The sequence below is a fragment of the Toxorhynchites rutilus genome, chromosome 1 (assembly GCF_029784135.1).
Source record: "Toxorhynchites rutilus septentrionalis strain SRP chromosome 1, ASM2978413v1, whole genome shotgun sequence".
NCBI classification, from domain to species: domain Eukaryota; kingdom Metazoa; phylum Arthropoda; class Insecta; order Diptera; family Culicidae; genus Toxorhynchites; species Toxorhynchites rutilus.
In genome coordinates this window covers 122,114,984-122,138,413 of record NC_073744.1, presented here as the reverse complement: position 1 = coordinate 122,138,413, position 23,430 = coordinate 122,114,984, and the positions used below count along the sequence as shown (strand labels likewise).

Sequence of the window (23,430 nt, the reverse complement as noted above, 5' to 3'; positions counted from 1 at the left end):
GAAAAAACGCTGTAGAAATTCGCCCAGTAGACCGATCCTTTTGAAAATTTTAGACAGTAAAATAAAAACTATTAAACAACTTTTGGCATTTTCTTTTTATTCATACTTCGAGCCCAAGCCCGTATGCTCGCACCTTCCTCTTTACCCCGTCCATAAGGTTCTGTACAACGTCAGGTTGTAGTTTTTTTTGAACAGAAATCCATTTTCTCTTGAAGTCCGCCTCCGATTTGACAACTTTTGGGTTCTTCCGGAGGGCCTGCTTCATAATCGCCCAATATTTCTCTATTGGGCGAAGCTCCGGCGCGTTGGGCGGGTTCATTTCCTTTGGCACGAAGGTGACCCCGTTGGCTTCGTACCACTCCAACACGTCCTTTGAATAGTGGCACGAAGCGAGATCCGGCCAGAAAATGGTCGGGCCCTCGTGCTGCTTCAATAGTGGTAGTAAGCGCTTCTGTAGGCACTCCTTAAGGTAAACCTGCCCGTTTACCGTGCCGGTCATCACGAAGGGGGCGTTCCGCTTTCCGCAAGAGCAGATCGCTTGCCACACCATGTACTTTTTGGCAAACTTGGATAGTTTCTGCTTGCGAATCTCCTCCGGAACGCTGAATTTGTCCTCTGCGGAGAAGAACAACAGGCCCGGCAGCTGACGAAAGTCCGCTTTGACGTAGGTTTCGTCGTCCATTACCAGGCAATGCGGCTTCGTCAGCATTTCGGTGTACAGCTTCCGGGCTCGCGTCTTCCCCACCATGTTTTGTCTTTCGTCGCGGTTAGGAGCCTTCTGAACCTTGTATGTACGCAGGCCCTCCCGCTGCTTGGTCCGCTGGACGAATGAACTTGACAAATTCAGCTTATTGGCGACATCCCGGATCGAACTTCTCGGATCACGTCTAAACTGCTTAACTACGCGCTTGTGATCTTTTTCACTGACGGAGCATCCATTTTTGCCGTTCTTCACCTTCCGGTCGATGGTTTGGTTCTCGAAGTATCGTTTTAGTACTCTGCTGACCGTGGATTGGACGATTCCCAGCATCTTACCGATGTCCCGATGTGACAACTCCGGATTCTCGAAATGAGTGCACAGGATTAATTCACGACGCTCTTTTTCGTTCGACGACATTTTTCCAAATTTACGAAAAATTGACAGTGAAGCATGGCCAACGTGATCTATACACTCTTATCTGATTATAAGCGAAAGCTGAAGATATAATTCCTAAAAATTAAATTTCTACAGCGTTTTTTCCGTGATGCAATTTGATGTGACACACTCTTTATTGCAGTGCGAGATTAAGGGGGTAATCGCATGGTGGTTCGGACTACGAGGGCGGTCTAATAAGTACTTAGCCTCATCGCCCGATGGTGTCAGTATCGCAAGGGTGATTACTTATCGTGTGGTACATTCTCGTAGACGGCTACTGACAAAATTTCAGCCGAATCGGACTCGTAGTTTTGGTTTGACCTTGTGTGGAAGCGGGCGCGGATTTTATAAAAATGGAAAAAATGGAAATTCCGCCGTCGCCACGGCCAAATTGGTCGAATTGCACTACGAACTGCTGCCCCATCTCCCGTTTTTTCCAGATTTGATCCCGTGCGACTTTTTTGTTTCCAAACTTGAAAAAGTCACTCGCCGGGCAAAAAAATTGAGTCGACTGAGGAGGTCATCGCCGCCTGTATTGCTCGAAATGGTGTGGCCTTGTGTTGTCCTGATGGAACAAAACACCTCTTCTGTTGGTCAATTCTGGGCGTTTCTGGTCAATCGCTAGCTTCAAACGGTCCATTTGTTGACAGTAGAGTTATTAATTTATTGTATTGCACTAAATTTTGTTTTTTTAAATTACAAATTATAGGAGGTTGTATCCAAGACACGACCACATTGTTGGCGTAGAACAACGCTGTTATTTTGTTCGAGTCCACCGCTTTGCGCTCTTCTCAACAGAAGCCCTTTCTATTAATATTTCCAGTCTCGATTAGCTTAGCAGTCATCCTTGGTGGAGATAGTTTTGTTGCTGTCATGCGAAACCAAATCACATACAAAATTCCTGAACAATTATTTTCTTGGTGGGCCGATGATAGCCTAGTTTGATGATTCCGCATGTAATCGTGTAGCTCAGAACCTTAATGGAATTGCGCCAGTTTGATGTCATGATTGCAATGTCAGAGACAAGCAAATAAGTAATTTGGTCGCGTCCACAGCTCAATCCAAAACGAAGACATGCGATGACGCAAAACAAGGAAGAACAAGCGATGTTAAATGCTTCGTATCTAGAACGATACTGAAAGTTTGCCGCAGCGAGATCCAATATTTATGCTCTAGACAAATATTCCCCTTCGTTATTTGTTTTCTTCTCTTCTTTGTTCACGGAGACTTTTCATTCCCCTTCGTTGATCGCCGATAAGTTGCTCGTTATTGACGGCATCAGGGCTGCATTTTTTCATCAATGTCACTGACAACAGACGAGCCACGTTAGTCACTTCCTACTGACAAAAATCTTGGTCAAATGGTGACTGACAGAGTACGATGCAACACTGTGCATGTTACTGAGCTTCGTCAATACGTTTTGACCAACCAAGTAGGCGGTTTAATTGTCTGCAACGAATTGAGGATTGTCGCATATTGCATTTTATCATCATCGAGCAATAGTTCGATTTTCGTTCCGGTTATTGTTTCTTGTATTTATTGAAGTAAATACTATGTCGAACACGCGATATCGTGTGAGCGAGCAACGGAATATATAATTGACCGAGGCTTGAAAAATCTCTACATGCTGAAATAATGAAGAAGTTTATCTCTTCGTTGAACTTTCTGCCCGAGATCGAAACTGACGTATTTGAAAGTCCGTTTAGTTCCAGTCCTCGGAGTTTTAGCATTTTATATAAGAATGGTATCCAGGTAGCCCAACGTAAGCAAATGCACCCGTGTAAAATTCCATTACATCAAGTGACATGGTATTTCCCATCTTGACGATCATAGGGCACTGACTTGAAACATGCTTTGTTCGTCAACACACTCTAACAAACTAGTTAGCATTGAAGAGTGAGGGATTTGTTTTATCGGTTTATATTTTGTTGCACGTCGTTTGGTGGTAAGGTTGCAATGGTCGTCATAGTAGCCCAAATATATGCAGTGACAATGACAACTTGCAGCTCTGGACGGCATGGGTGGGGAGCTCACAAATGACAAATGTATGGGAAAATGGAAATGCTTCTAGTTTTCATCAATTTAAACCGTTTACACCCCAAGGGATTGTAATATATAGCATAAAAACAAATCTTAGGGAATTTCCGATTCTTTTGGTATGTAAATCGTCAAAATTCGTTTGCAACGAAAATAGTTATTAACGTTAACTATATTTCATAAAAACGTGACCTGTTTTCTGATTTGGCACCCTAAATGAAAGACGTAGTTCTACATCAAAAAAAAAATTTTTAAAAATCAAAAATGAATTAAATAGCACTTATTTTACTGTTGCAGTATCGGCACCATAAACGCCATTCACAATTTCTGCGGCCTAGCTTGCATTTTCGCTTTTATAAAATAAAAAGTGTAACATGTACCGATTTTTCTCTGTTGACGTTGTTAACACCCTGTAACTCACAACTGAATGGAGTAAACAAAAAACAGAGAAAGATTTTTTTTAGTGTGAAATGTCAACTTTACAACGAGCCTGAATTTATTGTACTGTATGATCGATACAACGCGAGATATTGATCACTAAAGTCAGCCAACGAGAAAATAATGGATAACTTTTTCCCCAACTTAGAATTAAGTTGAAGGAAAATAAATCCATTATTTTTTCGTAAACCCCAAGACTTTGTTTGGTATAGTGAGAATTTGATCTAATTTGTTTTCATTTTGGAGATCATTACTATTATGCATCGCCTCTAATGGCGCAAAACAGGGCCAGTCAATTTTCACACTCTTCTTTTGAGGCGAATGTATTATCAGCAAAGTCATTCTGCATAGACTGGACATAGACATAGTCACTTGACTTATCACTGGATGTCAGCTCTGGATGATGCTTAGATACGGAGTTTCTGATGAGTTACTATACATTCATTGGAAGAATAAGGTGCCCATGGTCATATTTTTTGACGCAAAACTACGTCTTTCAGTAAGCATGCCAAATCATAAATGATGAAAACGTGACCTGTTTTAAATGAAATAACTTAAACGTTAATTACGTTTAAGTTATTTTTTTTATATAAATCGTTTATTTCTACAGGCTCAGTTACATTAGTTTAAAGGAGCCGAATTCTTAAATATATGTTTTAAAACTATACATGAATAATTTTCCTAACACTATGGTTAGTAAGGTGGAAAACCGATTACTCGCGGTTTACTCGAGTTTAGAGGGTGACATATTCTTTCAGGAAAGGGATGGGATATAAGGGAATTGTTACAATGTTGATGATCACACTCGATTCTTAAATCTATTCGTATATCTATTGTATATTTACATTTCAACTTATTTTGCTGTTTATACCAAGGGGGCCAATCGCTCGCAATGGATGAAAAGGAGGGTATAAGGACATAGGTACAATCACACACGAAGATCGATAGCTTTAAGGAAAACATTTATTTGGGTCATGTAATCAAGGTCTAACCGAGCCAACACATCTCTCACCGGCACATTGGGCTGTCTTCCTCGGGCCCGAAGGGAGTTTTCTAAATTCGATCTGGCGACAAGATACACCTCGCACGACCAAACAACATGCTCGATGTCATGATAACCTTGACCACAGACGCAGAGATTGTTGCTGGCAAGATTGAAACGAAAGAGAAGCGCATCTAACGAACAGTGATTGGACATGAGTCGGGAGAAGGTCCGAATAAAGTCCCGACTCAAGTCCAGACTTTTGAACCATGGTTTGAGGCTAACCTTAGGGATAATCGAGTGAAACCACCGGCCCAATTCATCTTCGTTCCATTTGCGTTGCCACTTAGCGATGGTATTTTTACGGACTAAAGAAAAAAATTCATTGAAGGCGATTTGACGCTGGTAAATGTCGCCTTCAATCGCACCTACCTTTGATAATGAGTCAGCCCTCTCATTACCCGGAATTGAGCAATGAGAAGGGACCCAGACAAAGGTAATGACATAAGCGTCTGGATAAAGCACTCAAAATTTCTCGTATTCTCTCAAGGAAGTACGGCGAGTGCTTTTCCGGCCTCACTGAACGGATAGCTTCGACAGAGCTAAGACTATCCGTTACAATGTAATAGTGTTCAACAGGTCGTGAGGCGACGCTGTCCAGCGCCCAGTATGTCGCTGCCAATTCAGCAATATACACTGAGCAAGGATTCTGAAGACTGTGGGAGGCGCTAAAAATTTCGTTGAACACTCCAAATCCTGTGGACTCATTCATAGAGGACCCATCAGTAAAGTACATATTATCACAATTGATACCCCCATACTTTGAATCGAAGATCGTTGGAGCGATCCTCGATCGTTGATAATCTGAATATCCATGGATATCCTGCTTCATGGACAGATCAAAATGCACAGAGGAATTGATGTAGTCAGGAAAACAAACACGGTTGGGAATATACGAAGAAGGATCAATCTGCATGGAGATGAATTCATGATATGAACTCATGAATCCGGGGTGAAAATTTAGCTCGATCAGCTGCTCAAAATTTCCGATCAGTAGTGGGTTCATAACCTTACACCGGATTAAGAACCGAAGAGATAATAATTTGAAGCGATCTTTAAGTGGGAGTACGCCTGCCAAAACCTCGAGACTCATGGTATGCGTTGAGGGCATACATCCCAACGCAATACGGAGACAAAGATACTGAATTCGCTCGAGTTTAATGAGGTGTGTTTTGGCAGCTGATTGAAAACAGAAACTGCCATACTCCATCACTGAGAGAATAGTTGTTCGATACAACATTATAAGATCTTCGGGATGGGCTCCCCACCAGGTGCCGGTAATTGGACGGAGAAAGTTTATTCTTTGTTGACATTTTTTACTCAGATACCTAATATGGGCCCCCCAAGTACATTTGGAGTCGAACCAGACCCCAAGATACTTGAATGACATAGCATGAGTGATCGGTTTACCCAAAAGTTGAAGCTTTGGTTTTGCTGGCTTATGCTTCCTAGAAAAAACCACTATCTCTGTTTTCTCCGTGGAGAATTCGATCCCTAGCCCAATGGCCCAGGTTGAAAAATTGTTCAAAGTATCTTGTAAGGGTCATTGCAGGTCGGATTCGTTTGATCCTACGACAGACACCACTCCATCATCTGCAAGTTGTCTTAGGCTGCAATTTTGTGTAAGGCAATTGTCGATGTCGCTTACATAGAAGTTGTACAAAAGGGGGCTTAAACATGAGCCCTGGGGGTGTCCCATGTAGGAGACCCGACTTACTGTCGAATCCCCATGAGAAAAATTCAAATGTTTCTCACAAAGCAAGTTATATAACATATTATTCAATAGAGGCGGCAGACCCCGAGAGTGTAATTTGTCTGACAGGACCTCTATTGAAACTGAATCAAAGGCCCCCTTTATGTCCAAGAATACTGAAGCCATTTGTTTTTTTCTGGTGTAAGCCATTTGAATTTCTGAAGAAAGCAACGCAAGACAATCATTCGTCCCCTTGCCCCTGCGGAACCCATATTGTGTATCTGAGAGTAGACCATTCGTTTCAACCCATCGAACAAGGCGAAACAAGATCATTTTCTCCAACAATTTCCGTATACAAGACAGCATTGCTATTGGGCGGTACGAATTGAAGTCGGACGCGGGTTTTCCGGGCTTTGAATAGCTATAACTCGTACTTGTCTCCAATCATCCGGAACAACATTATGCTCCAGAAACTTATTGAATAAATTCAACAAGCGATGTTTGGCCACATCGGGGAGGTTTTTCAACAAGTTGAACTTAATTCTATCCGATCCTGGAGCCGAATTGTTACTTGAAAGGAGAGCAAGAGAGAATTCTACCATCGAAAACTCGGAATCAAGATCGCACCTATCTTGTGGTATATCTCGAACAATTCTTTGCACGGGAGCGAAATCGGGACAAACCTTTCGCGCAAAACTAAAAATCCATCGATGACTGTTCCTCGCTTTCATTCGATGAAGAGCGATTTCTCATGTTTCGAGCCACTTTCCATAATTTTTTCATTGACGTTTCTCGTGACAAACCTCCCACGAAATTTCGCCAATAAGCACGTTTTTTACCTTTGATCAAATTTTTGAACTGATTCTCAAGGGCTAAATACATTTGAAAATTGTCAATGGTTCCTCGTTTCCGAAAAGCTTTAAATGCATTCGATTTTTCTACATAAAGCTTTGAACATTGGCTATCCCACCATGGATTGGGAGGCCTTCGGTGAATGGTGGAGCCTGGGATGGGTTCAAAATGATCAAAATGCACAGAGGAATTGATGTAGTCAGGAAAACAAACACGGTTGGGAATATACGAAGAAGGATCAATCTGCATGGAGATGAATTCATGATATGAACTCATGAATCCGGGGTGAAAATTTAGCTCGATCAGCTGCTCAAAATTTCCGATCAGTAATGGGTTCATAACCTTACACCGGATGAAGAACCGAAGAGATAATAATTTGAAGCGATCTTTAAGTGGGAGTACGCCTGCCAAAACCTCGAGACTCATGGTATGCGTTGAGGGCATACATCCCAACGCAATACGGAGACAAAGATACTGAATTCGCTCGAGTTTAATGAGGTGTGTTTTGGCAGCTGATTGAAAACAGAAACTGCCATACTCCATCACTGAGAGAATAGTTGTTCGATACAACATTATAAGATCTTCGGGATGGGCTCCCCACCAGGTGCCGGTAATTGGACGGAGAAAGTTTATTCTTTGTTGACATTTTTTACTCAGATACCTAATATGGGCCCCCCAAGTACATTTGGAGTCGAACCAGACCCCAAGATACTTGGATGACATAGCATGAGTGATCGGTTTACCCAAAAGTTGAAGCTTTGGTTTTGCTGGCTTATGCTTCCTAGAAAAAACCACTATCTCTGTTTTCTCCGTGGAGAATTCGATCCCTAGCCCAATGGCCCTAGCATTGTTTGGCCACATCGGGGAGGTTTTTCAACAAGTTGAACTTAATTCTATCCGATCCTGGAGCCGAATTGTTACTTGAAAGGAGAGCAAGAGAGAATTCTACCATCGAAAACTCGGAATCAAGATCGCACCTATCTTGTGGTATATCTCGAACAATTCTTTGCACGGGAGCGAAATCGGGACAAACCTTTCGCGCAAAACTAAAAATCCATCGATGACTGTTCCTCGCTTTCATTCGATGAAGAGCGATTTCTCATGTTTCGAGCCACTTTCCATAATTTTTTCATTGACGTTTCTCGTGACAAACCTCCCACGAAATTTCGCCAATAAGCACGTTTTTTACCTTTGATCAAATTTTTGAACTGATTCTCAAGGGCTAAATACATTTGAAAATTGTCAATGGTTCCTCGTTTCCGAAAAGCTTTAAATGCATTCGATTTTTCTACATAAAGCTTTGAACATTGGCTATCCCACCATGGATTGGGAGGCCTTCGGTGAATGGTGGAGCCTGGGATGGGTTTCGTTTGAGCGCGAACCGCGCTGTCATAGATCAAACGAGAAAGGAAGTTATACTCCTCCAATGGAGGTAAACCATCTCTGGAATTGATGGCTAGAGTAATCGCGTCCGCATATTTTTTCCAGTCAATGTGTCTTGTGAGGTCATATGCCATGTTTATAGATTCAGAAGAATTCGACCCAATGGTGATGGAAATTTTGATTGGCAAGTGGTCACTACCGTTGGGATCCTGGATTACATTCCACTTGCAATCTAACGATAGTGAATTCGAGCAAAGCGAGAGGTCAAGAGCACTTGGGTTAGCAGGAGGTTTAGGAACACGTGTTCGTTTCCCCAGTGTTCAAAACGGTCATATTGAAGCTGTTACAAAGGTCATATATCAACAATGAACGATTGTCGTCGTACTGTTCCCCCCAGGCAGTTCCGTGAGAGTTGAAGTCTCCCAAGATCAATCGTGGCTCAGGAAGGAGTGAGCACATGTCATCAAGTTGTTTGCGGCTAACCGCAGCCCTCGGAGGCCAATACAAGCTGACAATACAGAGGTCTTTGCCTCTGATGTTTGCATGACAAGCAACAGCTTCGATCCCTCCTATAGGTGGAAGGTCAATTCGAAAAAATGAGTGGCACTTATTGATACCCAATAGCACCCCCCCGTATCTGTCATCACGGTCCAAGCGTATAATATTAAAATCGTGGAAAGAGAGATCATCTCGCGAAGAAAGCCAAGTTTCGGACAGAGCAAAAACATCACAATTGAAGTTATGAATTAAAAATTTGAATGTATCCAATTTAGGGATAAGACTACGACAATTCCACTGTAAACCAGTGATATATCCGACCTCTCTATTTGAATTAGACATCAAGAGAGATGATCATTGCAAGGAGGGGCCATGTTTGCATCAATTGCTGCAAAATTGTCTTTAGTACTGGAAGCATTGAGATGACAATGGTTCTCATGGAATCGGAAACATTAAAACACGTGAAGATTTGATCCACAAGGTCAGTCAACTTTATAAATCCCGATTGGGAAGTTCAACGTCCTTGCGACTCTGAAATGTCCATGTCTAGACCCCCACCCTCCTCCATTCTTAGAACGAACGATTATTAGCTTTACAATTGTTTTATCTCACTTGTAAAAAAAAAATAAAAAAAAACTTAAATAAAATAAAAATAATCACATAAATTTGTTGTTCCGATATGCGCTCTGTTACCCTATTAAGGGAGACACAAAAGTCACGCGCTACGGAGACAACACAATAGCAGAAGTTATTGTTGTACTCAACTGAGCGTCAACCACGTGTTGACGATGCCGTTATGGTTATTGATCCACTACAGACGCCGATCCAGACCACTGCAGAGGCGCTGCTTCCTCGGTTCTGGCTGCTTTGGGCACTTTGGGCACTAATTCACCACAGAACACACGAGAAAAAAAAACCAACTCGTTGGGGAGAAGAGAAAAAAAAACTTCGAGAACAATGCTTGAGGAGTGATGAATAGCACATCCAGCTCCATCAAGTTGTTAGCGAGGAATGATAATTTAATTTTTGCTGCCAACGAATTTTGATGATACCAATTGAATCGAAAATTCTCTGATATACCGTAAGCGTGATAACATCATCACGCACGCGATACAAATGAGGTTCCCGTTTCACCTGTGCATACAACGATTTGGTTCTCTTTGCTTGTACGTTAGCTATAATTCATATCCTAATAGTCAGCGAGTAAAAGAAGCTGATTTCATTAGTTTGACAGTTGCGCCATGACGAAGTGGCAGCGTATTCATGATTTGTCCCACGCGCAAATGTCGCAAAAAGACATTTCGATCGCCGTGGAAGTGTCCCGGCGGAGCGTGAAAAAGATTTTAGACCAGGAAAACCAAGACAACTATCCGCGAAGGATGCCACAGGTCAGCTCGGATTCCGAGGATTATCGTTGCTACCAAAAGAAAAATTCGGGCGAGTACAGTGCTTGCAATGAGAAAAATGGCGAAGGAACACGGAAAAAAAACTCACATGATTACCAGCCGCATCCAGGAGATACGAGTCATGCGATGTAAGGAAATTGTTAACTTCCTCAAGTGAAATAATCCGGTAATCCTGTTCACCGAAGAGATCATGTTTACCGTCGATCCCGTATCAAATTCCAGGTCCGATTGCTATATTTGTTCTCTCTCGGTAAAAGACGTGACCGACGAGCATAAAAACGTGTATCTGATGGTGTTTGGATGTGGCGTCCGAAGGCAAAAAATGAACCCGATGTTTATTCCAGAAGGCGACAATGTAAACACGAAGGTGTACATCGGGATTTTAAGTTAGTGTGTTCTTCCGTGGATCAAAGAGCAGTACGGCTCGAAGCGCATAAAAAAGTGTTGGATTCCAACAAGATGAGGCTCCGTGTCACACCTCGAACCGCATGAAAATAGTGGTTGCAGGAACATCTTCCGTTCTGGGCGAAGGATATGTGATCTCCATCCAGCCCCCATTCCCATCCGCTGGATTACTCAAATAGCGCGTCGTGAAGGTTAAAGCCTGTTCTAAACGCCACTTCAGACATGGACTCATTGATAAGTACAGCCTTATTATTAGGATCTGTCGTGCGTTCCGGAAGCGTGTGGAGGCTATAATTGCAGCAAAGTCCTGTCACCGTCGCCAAGTATGGGCTTTCAGATCCAAATGATGTTTCTCGATCTGAGGTGGAAATTTGACTGTATTCTAGCTTACCAGATAACTTACGAAATAGTCTAACTTGTTTTTAGTATGGCTAGCACTGCATAAATTAATACTAAGCTTGGGCTGATTTGTAATTTGGGGAAAAAGGATGTTAGCGGTTTTTGGGGGTATGAAGGTTGAAATATTTATTTATTGCATCACAGGCGGAAATGTTCGTTTGTTGTGCCTGTGTGGTGATGTTTTAGGATTGGTGTGTTTTTAATTTGGTATAAACGGAAATGTTTGCATTTGTGTAAAATGAGTAAATTATTGTATGTTATTTAGAAACGGAATTAACGTAAGGGTCAGAGTGTATTTTGTATAGAGATTTTAAATTTGGGGCAGATGCTATGCCACAACTCCAAATGAAAGGTGAAACGAACAAAATTTTGTCGAAGAAAAATGCGCTTATTTTTTATTCAAAAATAATCTATGAAATTACAAAGAAAAAACATTAATTTGATCTTACGCTTTGCCTAGTTCAAACAACCGGGTCTGTTGCTCAACACCCATCATTAAGTTTTGTATAACGGCCTCGTCGACTTTGTTCTTAGCAGAACGCCACTTTCCTCTCGTTATTCTTGGCATATCCTTACAACGCCTTCTTTCCTTAACGGTAAGATGCCTGAACCGGCCAAAACATAACGAGTTAGTCATGTTTATTGAGGAAAAGCAGTAGAAGTTCTCCAAGCATTCCATGACGTACATGGTCGGTGTTAAGTCAGGGGACCAAGTCTCAAAATTGAAAATTTCAAGTTATTGATTGCATTAGGTTAAGCATTTCGCAAGCTACATTTATCAGATTAGAAAAATCACACGGCAGCAGAAATAACGTATCGAATTTGTTTTGAGTTTGAGTTTTCCTCTATATTAGAATTAAAAGCCCGTCGCTTGCCTAACTTTACGACATTTTATCTGGCAGGATACGATTTCCTCATCTAAAGAACTGCAGGCCTTTTGAGGCTATCCTTGAATCTACCCATTTGTCTCTTCGTAAGCTTTGTAGTGCGATCGAAACAAATGTTAATGGGATAGGACGATATCTGGAAAATATGACGGGTGGAGTAGGAAGCTCAAATGAAGCGTTCCCACGTATGTACTAAAGCCTTGAACAACATGTGCACAAGCGTTGCTGTGCAGTAAAATCACCTTATGGTGTATTTGCTTATATTTAGGACGTTTTCCTTCAAGGGCCACACTGCGTTATTGTCGTAACTTTCACTACACTTTTGGATAATTTCAAAAGCTCGCAAACGATATAAAATATGAGGCCGGTAGAGCTAAGTCTGATTTAAATCCTTATGAAGAAGTGTTTCTAATTATGAATTTTCTGAAGCTTTGACCATTCCATGATATTCATCGCATTCGATACGGAATCGTCCACTTCGGAGCGTCAAAATAATTTGTGAAACGTAAAAATGGTTTCAACATAGGTATCAACAATCATTCGATGCGCTTCAATCATTGTGACGTTTTCAATGCGACCTTTCTGACTAGAAATTACTACTGGGTCACCTAATGAAAAAAATCGAATTTTTATGCGCACACCTGATACTAAAGAATAAAAAAAAGTCACAGGAGGGTTGTGTCCAAGACACGACCGCATAGTTGACGTAGGATTCCGTTAGTCTATCTGCTGCATGCTGATTTTGGATATGATTGAAGAATTACATTGTTAAACTCTTCGAGAATGATTTAGGTCCGTTTAGTCTGGTTGTTAAGTATTGTTTGCTCACTTCACCAGTGTCCGTAGCCGAGTGATAATGATGGAAGGATGGTGATTAGTCATTAGATGATGCGTATCACGTACCAAAGCCGCCCTCTGTGGTCCTGTGTTATGTATGGATGAAATAAAGAAAAAAAGCTCATCAAAGTAATATAAGATAATTATCATTATCGAACACAAGTTTTCTCACCAGTAAAAAAGTATTACTTTAGTATAGAGAAAATATATTTGAAATGGAAAAGGTAATTCCATTCATATTTTTTTTATTTTCTGAGTGTTTATTCAACCCATCTCCTTTTCGCTTTAAACCCCACGGAACACGATGCTACATGCCTCAATGCGAATTTCAATTGGGCGAACAGCACCCAATACGATATGTAGAGCATATGTGAAATCACTTTTTCGAATAATCCTTCATTTTTTCAATTTTGCTCGTCGCATGAACTTTCCTTGGGAGGAAAAAAATCGTTTGATATTTCAAGTCATTTTAACACAATAGCTACCATATACAATTTTACACTTATAGTTGTGCTAAAAGTTTTACAATACATGATCGGTCATTCATATTAAATTTTAAACGCAACCAACATAAAAGTTCCAAATTTAAATTTTATTTATATTCTATCAAGCATAAGTTCTATTCAGTTCATTGAAACATCACTCTTCAATCAACCCATCGAAAGATTCTTATTGGAACGAAAAAACACTTATTCAACGCTCCCAACTTATTCGACAGCATGTATGCAATCAGCAATGCCCACGCTAGTTACATGAGCACTATCCATTTGTGCGCGTCGTTAGTTAAACTATCGACCACGAGGGTATTTACATGCTGATTTCCCCCTGGGATTTGAAATCTCTGTTACGGAATACATGTCGGTGGGAAAAAACCTCCCCCTACTTTCATGTGTTTACAATGTCGATTTCCCCCCAGGCAGCTTGGTTTTTATATCTCTGTTAGGGAACACATTTCGGTAGGAACAAAAGTTCCCCCTACTTTCATGTGTTTGCAATGCCGATTTCCCCCAGGCAGCATGGTTGTCTCTGTTAGGAACCCGCCGCATGTGTCAGAAGTGGGTATTTCCGTTAGGATAGGGGTTGAGATTTTTCAATTATTCGAGAGTTAGTTTCATGATATATATTATTTTATTCAATGTAAAAAATTGGTATGGAGTGCCGGAATTGATTGACGCCAAAATCTCATCAATCCATCGAGAATTGACTGAGCAATAAGAATTTGAAATTGGACAATTTTTACGGTGCGCTCGATTTTTGATTTTCAATTTGTACCCCAATATGTTCCCGTAAGACGTAATCCTACGTCAAAAACACAAAACACCATTAGCATGTAATTTCTGGGACGGAAACCCGCATTAACACGTTGCTCTGTGCCGTAATGGTGCACAACTGAATAATTATGCCTGTCTGCTAACACTGAATTTACGATAATTGGAATAGGAAAGTTACTACCAAATAGATCGAAAAAAAAAACATCCAAAAATATGACTATTGAAGGCTTCTAGATTACTTTCATGGGCTCAGAGTTCGGAAAATTTGATCGAACGCATAACACATTAAGACTAATTATTAACTACTCTGATCTTGGTTCTAAAGATACAGTCAAAAAAAATGTTGAAAAAAACAAAATTCGGTGTCAATTTATGACAGAATTCATATGACTAACTAATGTATCATTTAATGATATTTTTAGATAATATATGCGGCCGTTCCACGCGTTACAAATAATCGTGATCTTATCATCAGTCGTTCACTTTACCATAACACCTAGCAGAAACATTTGGGCCAAAGACACTCTGATATGATCGTGTGAAATGGAACTGAATGTCCACTTGACTCCGCGTGTTGCCGCCGCTATAATATTCAAAAGAGTTCTCCATGAAATGAACCAAAATAAAGCACGTGAGTGCGCAACAGGGTATTCATCCAGTGAGTGCCTCTTTAATTTCTCATTCAAATGGGAACGAAATGTAAACAAACCATTTCCCTTTGGTCTGGTTCGTTTCCGGCATAAGACCACAACAACAACAACGAAGACGACCCGAAATGATGAATGAAATTGGCGGACTCTCAGTTTTGTAAACATAAGCAGCGCTATGAGCGCCGACCACTCAGCGGAGACGAACCGCTCCCGGAATGTTATGAGCGCGCCACATGGAATGGATGCTGCTGCTGCTGTCTTTGCCAGAGCACGTTGCGGAGACTGACTCATGGAAGCATGGGAACGAACGTAAAGTCGCGCGTGGTTTCGGTTGGCCGGTTGGCAGCTGATTCGCAAATTTTAGTTGATTATCATCCGCGTTAGAGTGTGCATCACGCTCGGTCTCTTTCTCTTTCGGTTGACGTTTGCGGCCCGCGTGAGGAGAGATGTGAGGAAGTAATTCGCATCACCGATGATCTGATTCGGAAGCGCTCGAATGCGTGTTACGCGAAATGTTCATCAGTGCGGGTGGCGTTGGCGAGAATAATGTTTATCAAAGGGGCAGGGGAGTGCTGGTTCAATTGAGTGGAATTTACATTTGATGGAATTGTGAATCAATAACCGAATAGTGGCGATTGTGAGATTAGTGTTGAGTGGAATTGAATCCATCGGAAGTGCGGTAGATGTGTGTGATGTCTGTAACAAAATAAAATTTTACCGAAGATTTATCTTGTGTTGATTATCTATGAACAGGAATATTCGACAGAATCAATGGTGCAATGTGAAAACGATTTTATTTGCAACTCAAGATTAGCTCCGTTCGTGAAACATATGTACGTGCTTAAATATGATTGAGAAGTGCTTTGAGACGTTGTGTTTGTTCAAGTTTATATCATAACTTCTTAGAGCAAGCCAGATTCGAAAAAATGCGATCGTGAAGCAATATTTTTCTATAGGGTAATTGTTATTCAGATGCATATTAAATGGATAGATATCTAATGAGGTTTATGGAAAAATGAGAACGGTTGAAACTGTTTTGATGTGTTAGCTGACTACACGGCTGACCTGTTTGAGAAAGAAAAAACACATTTAAAATTTCACCATCAATGTGTTTTGTGAAACTCGAAGCTAGATTGAATGGTTCTAATGAATATTACAAAAGAAGGAAAAGATACAATAATTTATATAACAGTCAGCTGCAAAAGTTTATAAGGTAACACAGTAAAACTATTTTTTATTCAACACTAGCTGACCCGGCAAACTTCGTACCGCCCAAATTGAATTCTTTAGAACAAATTTCTAAACTTTTTCTCATCATAACATTGGTCTATGGGCAGAATACAACAAATACAACAAAATGAAGACGGCTCAAAAAGGATCTTCCCTTCTTCAGATTTTGCGATTAGCAACACATTTGGCCTTCCTTTTTTATTTATACAGCAATTCCAAATGAAAACGTCCTAAAAATGCAGATTTTAAAAACTTGTATTTTTGATTCCAATGAAAGTGTTTCCGTTTGGGTTGGAGGAAATAGGAGTTTTTCACAGCAATTGCGAATTTTTTTTTACTCAAGCGTAACTTTTGAAAAGGGCTTATCGGTTTTAGTAAGAGAAATCTTTGATAATTTATATCTCAAAAACTATGAGTCGTACCGAAATAGTGTCTTAAAAAGAGTTATAGACTATTGATGGTTGAATATGAAAAAAATGTACACTGAGAAAAAAATTAGTACTCTTTTTTTTATTTACAAAATAAAAATTCAATTTGCAATATCCAAAATACATATTTTTTAATTTTTTTTTAAATTTTTTTTTTCATACAAAATAGTCATGCAGAAAATTTAGAAAATGGGTCCAAGATGGTAAAACTATTCTTGACGAACTTTGTGGAACATCGAATTTTTAGGAATTTTCGAATTTTTGTATGTTAACAATCATTTTTAGCCACAAATTATGAATCCTGATGTGATTTAAAACAAAAAAGGTTATTACCAATCTCCTTCTAAATGTAGCCATTCTCGAAATATTTGTAATTTATTGTCTTTTCAATAGTAAATAGGCCCTTTAAATATGTTTGTCGTGTTATACCGTCATGTTCATGAAAGTTTATGAATTTGCTTATAATTTCCAACAACTTTTCCAAATACATCATCATGGTTCATTTTTTGACTCAAGCGTAACTTTTGAAAAGGGCGTATCGATTTGAGTAAGAGAAATCTTTGATAATTTATATCTCAAAAAATATGAGTCGTACCGAAATAGTGTGTTATAAAGAGTTATAGAGTATTGTTGGCTTAATTTGAAAAAATATACACTGGGAAGAAAAATTAGTACTCTTTTTTTATTAACAAAATAAAATTTTAATTTGCGATATCAAAAAATATATATTTTTTATATTTTTTTCAATTTTTTCAGATAAAATAGAAGTCATGCAGAAAATTCAAAAAAATGGGCCCAAGATGGTAAAACTATTTTTGTCGAAGTTTGTGGAACATCGAATTTTTGGGAATTTTCGAAAAGTTGTTGGAAATTATAAGACAATTCATAAAATTTCATGAACATGACGGTATAACACGACAAACATATTAAAAGAGATTATTTACTATAAAAATGATTATAAATTAGAAATATTTTTTTAAATATCTCGAAAATTGTTGCATTTAGAAGGAGATTGATAATAACCTTTTTTGTTTTAAATCACATCAGAATTCATAATTTGTGGCTAAGAATGATTGCAAACATAAAAAAATTCGAAGTTTCGCAAATTCCTAAAAATTTGATGTTCCACAAATTTCGTCAAAAATAGTTTCACCATCTTGGGCCTATTTTTTAAATTTTCTACATGACTTCTATTTTATATGAAAAAATTGAAAAAAATATAAAAAAATTCATATTTTTTGATATGGCAAATTAAAATTTTATTTTGTAAATAAAAAAAAGAGTACTAAATTTTCTTCTCAGTGTATATTTTTTTCAAATTAAGCCAACAATACTCTATAACTCTTTCTAACACACTATTTCGGTACGACTCATATTTTTTTAGAAATAAATTATCAAAGATTTCTCTTACTCAAATCGATACGCCCTTTTCAAAAGTTACGCTTGAGTCTAAAAATGAACCATGATGATGTATTTGGAAAAGTTGTTGGAAATTATAAGCAAATTCATAAACTTTCATGAACATGACGGTATAACGCGACAAACATATTAAAAGGGATTATTTACTATAAAAAAGACAATAAATTAAAAATATTTTTTTTAATATTTCGAGAATGGCTACATTTAGAAGGAGATTGATAATAACCTTTTTTGTTTTAAATCACATCAGGATTCATAATTTGTGGCTAAAAATGATTGTTAACATACAAAAATTCGAAGTTTCGAAAATTCCTAAAAATTCGATGTTCCACAAAGTTCATCAAAAAAAAGTTATACCATCTTGGGCCCATTTTTTAAATTTTCTGCGTGACTTCTATTTTGTATGAAAATATAAAAAAATAATTTAAAAATATGTATTTTGGATATTGCAAATTGAATTTTTATTTTGTTGTAAATAAAAAATAAAAAGAATACTAATTTTTTTTCTCAGTGCACATTTTTTTCATATTCAACCATCAATACTCTATAACTAAACATCGCAACAAACATGCGTCTACCAACTAACGCAGGCAATGCTAGTAGTAGGTCTACTGTAGGTAATGTAAGCCGCACGCCTACACTTCCTACACTCTCTGTCGCTCCTGTTGTACGCCGTTCTGGTTGGTTTTACTTAACGAGGTTCATGCCAACAGAAACAACAGAGAATATAACTCATTATATTTCGAAGAGATGCAACTGTGACTCGTCAAATATTCGATGTCACAAGTTGTTACGTCAAAATCAAGAAGGGGAGCCGCCCTTATCATTTATTTCATTCAAAATAAGTGTTCCCGAGAAAATCGTTAGACTGATTTTATCCAATGATTTTTGGCCTGAAGGTGTGTCTATATCTCCATTCTCTAATCGAAAACCATCAACAGAGGCAGTTCAGCTGCTGCCACCTGATGACCTACAACTTGAGTCAGTTGATCATCAAAGCAGTTCCCAAGCCGCAACACAAGCCGCTTTTTTATACAAAGCTCCTTCACCCACTGTGACTCGAGCCACGACATAATTATATACTACCAAAATGTTGGCGGAATGAACACTTCGATCAACGAATATTATCTAGCATGTTCTGATGCGTCATATGATGTCTATGCTTTCACCGAAACGTGGCTCAATAGTAATACGTTGTCGCAACAATTGTTCGGTTTCCCGTACACAGTATATCGTTCAGATCGATCCGTTGAAAATAGTACGAAGACCACTGGTGGCGGAGTTTTACTGGCCATAAATTCGAAATTCATATCACGAGAGTTGCTTCCTCCTGACGGCTGTACTGTTGAGCAAATTTGGGTTGCCGTGTCGTTCTATAGCCACACCACTTATATTGGCATTGCATACATACCTCCAGATCGCATAAACGACTCAACTGTAATAGATTCGCACATCTCCTCGCTCAATTGGATAACAAATCGAATGTCACTGACTGACAACATTCTATTACTTGGTGATTTCAATTTGTCCGGTATTAGGTGGACTCAGAGTACAAGTAAACACTTGTATCTATATTCTTCACGCTCATCTATGAACTGTTTAACCGAACGTTTACTAGACAGTTTTAGTGTTGCCGGTTTATGTCAAATGAACGGAATCCTCAACGATAATAATCGTATGCTCGACCTATGTTTCACCAATTCAGAAATGGTTCACAACACAACGGTGATCAAAGCTCCTTCCGCTTTAGTTAAAATATGTCGTCATCATCCTCCGCTTCTTGTTTCGTTGATCGAAACGTCACCACTCGTCTTTATTGAAACCATCGAATCTACTTACAACAATTATCGTAAAGCGAATTTTTCATCAATGAATCGTTTCTTCACAAGTATCAACTGGGACGACATTCTGATTGACAGCGATATAGAGGTAGCCACGCAGTCTTTATCTAATGTTATCCTCTATGCGATTGATCGATTTGTCCCCAAGAAAACAGCCTGCAATTCCCGTTATCCGCCATGGTCTAATCATCTTTTGAAACGTTTGAAGAGGGTAAAACGTTCTACTTTGAGGAAATTTTCCAATCTCCGTTGTGCTTTTTGGAAAGCCCGTTACTCAGAAATCAACAAAGACTATAAAAAATTGAACAGAGCGCTATTTGGAGCTCATCTGGACCGTGTTCAGAGTAATCTGAAAAAGAACCAACAAGAATTTTGGAGATTTGTTGATGTACAGAGGAAGGAGTCAGGACTACCAACCATAATGACACGCAACAATGTGGATGCTTCAAACAAAATAAGCATATGTGAGCTATTCCGAGAACAATTCAGTAGCGTTTTCGTTAGCGAAAGACTTCACAATGAGCAAATTTATAAAGCCGCCAGTAGTGTACCTTGCCTACCTGCTATCTGTATTAATCCTGCTATAAGTTCCAGCAAAGTACAACTTGCGTGTTTGGATCTTAAGAGATCTTCGAATCCTGGGCCAGATGGCATCCCTTCTATCGTATTGAAAAAGTGTTCAAGCATACTCTCTTCACCGCTAAGTCTATTATTCAGTCGCTCACTACGCTGTGGAGTTTTCCCGAAGGCATGGAAAAATTCATTCGTTTACCCCGTTTTTAAAAAAGGCAGCAATAAGGACGTCAAAAATTATAGAGGTATCGCTTGCCTTTGTTCTATCTCCAAACTATTTGAGATAATAGTTTTGGATTTCATCTCACACGCCTGCAGTAGTTACATCTCCGACCAACAACACGGTTTCGTGCCCAGAAGGTCTACTTCTACAAATCTGGTGCTGTACACATCGTTCATCGCCCGCTCTCTGCAGTCTCGTAACCAGATCGATGCTGTTTATACAGATTTTTCGGCCGTTCGACAAAATCAATCACGATATCGTTGTCGCCAAACTCCAGCGTCTAGGTTTCCATAGTTTTCTTTTGAACTGGTTACACTCATATCTGACTGATCGTGTGATGTCAGTGAAAATCGGCGATACCGTTTCATCTCCTTTTCGGGTGACATCGGGCGTATTTCAAGGAAGTCATCTCGGTCCTTATATATTCCTGCTTTACCTCAATGATATTAATCTTTGTCTAAAGTGTCCCAAGCTTGCATATGCGGACGAATTGCTCTACACTGTGAATAGTGTCGATGATGCGATATTCCTACAGCAACAACTCGATATTTTCTCTGATTGGTGCGAAACCAATAGAATGGTTTTAAATCCAGCAAAGTGTTCAGTCATATCGTTCACGCGGAAACGATCGCCTGTAACATTTTCGTATAAAATACGCAATATCTCTTTGAAACGTGTTGTAACTATCAAGGATCTTGGTATCGTCTTAGACTCAAAGCTAACGTTCATCGACCATATCTCATACATCACCACCAAGGCATCTAGGATGTTAGGTTTCATTTTTCGCATCACAAAGCAATTCAAAGACCCACATTGTATCAAAGCTCTTTATTGTGCTTTGGTGCGCTCTCATCTTGAATATGCGTGCATAGTATGGTCTCCCTACTACCAAAATAGTGTCCAGCGAATTGAGGTGATCCAGCGGAAATTCGTCCGTTTCGCCCTACGCAACTTGCCCTGGAGCGATCCTTCGAACTTACCCAGCTATGAGGATCGTTGTAAATTGATCGGACTCGATTTGTTGAGGGTACGTAGAGATGTAGCGAAGGCAACTTTTATATCCGATCTAATTTCCTCGAAAATCGATTGTGCTGATCTTCTTCAGTCGATCGATTTTAATATACGCCCTCGTAACCTGCGTTCACATACATTTCTCTGCCTTCCTCACTCTCGCACAAACTACGGTTACAACGAACCCGTATCGAGTATGTCTCGTGTATTTAACCGCTGTTACTTATCTTATGACTTTCACTTATCTCGCACCAGTTTAAGAAAGGCATTCTTGACCGCTCTTTCCAGTTAGGCATAGTTTTAAGTAGATTGAGTATTTTATGTTATTAATTTATTAGGTATCATTAGGGCACTCATGTTCAGGCCTGTTGATAGTAATGAATAAACAAACTCTTTCTAAGACACTATTTCGGTACGACTCATAGTTTTTGAGCTTGAGTCAAAAAATTACCCCAATTGCTGTGGAAAACTCATATTTCCTCTAACCCAAACGGAATACACACTTTCATTCGAATCAAAAATACTCATGTTTTGTCATTTGTCGATTTCATTTGGAATAACTCTAAATAGATAGGAACGCATTATTCCGCCTGAAAATCCATTTCCACCTTCAAACAAAGAACAATTTCGTTAGCGCAAACATCGAATGGACTAACAACACTTATCATGATGTAATTTTCAAACATATTGGTATTTAATTTACCGAATTTTGCGACCTTCCTTCAGAGTTTTCCGAAAATTTCCCGATTTTTCTCTCCATAACATTGATCTACGGGCAGAAACGAACACATCAAAATAAAGATGGCTCAAATCAGACTATTCCTTCTTCGGGTTTCGCGCTTAGCAACACATTTGGCCTTACATTTTTATTTATATAGATAGATAGAACATATAAGAGTGCGTTATTTCACCAGAAAATCCATTTCCAGTTTCAAACAAAGATAAATTTCAATAGCAAATCATGATGTAATTTTAAAACATATGGTCGGTGTTAAGTCGGAGCGGACCAAGTCGCAAAATTGAAAATTTCGAGTTATTGATTACATTTGGTTAAGTATTATGTAAGCTACATATCACACCTATCAGATTTTGAAAATCACGCAGGAATAACGGATCGAAGTTGTTATGATTGATCAACGAAAACCCCTCATAGTATGCAGTCAGAGCGGACCATTTACCATGGCGAAATGGCTCTATATCATGTGCAGACAGAATGGTCCATGTATCAATCATTTGTATATTGAATTTAAACAATTTCCAAACGCCGAATTCAAACCAACAAAACTTTTTCTTGAAGCTAATAGGTACCTTGTTGAAATGGGCTTGAACCAGTTTGTGTAAAATGTACACGTTCTGAGTATATTAAAAAAATAAACTTGGGTCACTCTGACTGAACGGATCAATGAAAAATGCTGGTCTTCAGTGTGAATGATTGCAAAATGTACTATTTCAGAGTGCGATTTAGACTTTAGCGATGACAATCGATTCGAATTGGACGATTCTATTGACGAATACTGACTAAGATGATTGAAAATAGGGAGTTTACGCCTTATCATGTTTGTCGTGCAATCATATTCATGTCTGTAATAGATGGCAGAGACTATAATTCTGAACGCAACCAAATGTTTATGCATTTCCAACCTCACACGCTTTCTCGCTCTTGTTTTCAAAACAGAATGGCATACTTTGAGTCACAACTGTTAATTGAGAAATATATAGGGCGATACGCGATTATAGCGATCTTGCAACTTTTCGACACAATTTTCATAGTA

General features: G+C 39.2%; 1 protein-coding gene across 5 annotated transcripts in view; it reads left to right on the top strand.

Annotated features, from left to right (window-relative positions):
- The window catches only part of LOC129762280 (monocarboxylate transporter 12-like), a 660,562-nt gene that overhangs the window by 280,143 nt on the left and 356,989 nt on the right, over positions 1–23,430 (top strand). Inside the window, exon 1 of one of the 5 annotated variants that reach the window (XM_055760411.1) lies at positions 15,325–15,890. The exons of 3 other annotated variants lie outside the window; for them this stretch is intronic. The gene's annotated coding sequence lies outside the window, so the exon portion shown is untranslated. Of the gene's footprint in view, positions 1–15,324; positions 16,147–23,430 lie in introns of those variants that run through there. One more of the 5 variants, XM_055760412.1, reaches the window with a different exon arrangement.